Raw genomic sequence first — 584 nt, forward strand, 5'->3', positions numbered from 1 at the left:
GGTTCACTTGAGTGACCCAGCAGTATTGGTGGCGGAGGTTTTGCACTCTCCCGAGTGCTCCCCCTCTCGTTGACCTCCACCATCGAAGATTCACGGAGGTTACTGTTTTCACCCGTGTCTGTTTCTTTGTTTGTTTGTTTGTGAACAGTATTCCGGAAAGACTCCTGGACAGATTTCGACGAAACTTGGTGGGGGGATGAGGTCTGGTCCAAGGATCATGCCATTAGATTTTGGACTCGGTCCAAAGTCCAATATGGCCGCTATGCTGGCCATTTTGAAAAAATATTAGAATTTTTGTTTTTGCATTTCTGCATGTTTTAAGTGATTTTCAACCAAAAAAAAAATTTGTTAGGGAAAAAAAAAACAGAAAATTTTGCAACTTTTTAAAAAAAAATTTCGATTTTATTTGAAGAATATTTTCATTTTATTTTTTTGCATTTCTAAATGATTTTAGTGATTTCCAACCCCTCCCCCCCAAAAAAAATTGTAAGAGAAAAAATTTTTTTGCAACTTTTTTTCAACAAAATTCGATTTTTTTTTTTGCATTTTTACATGTTTTCAGTGGTTTCCAACCACCCCCCTCA

This window comes from Eptatretus burgeri, chromosome 6 (genome assembly GCF_056783735.1).
Source record: "Eptatretus burgeri isolate ZD-2024b chromosome 6, Ebu_testis_v1, whole genome shotgun sequence".
Lineage (NCBI taxonomy): Eukaryota > Metazoa > Chordata > Myxini > Myxiniformes > Myxinidae > Eptatretus > Eptatretus burgeri.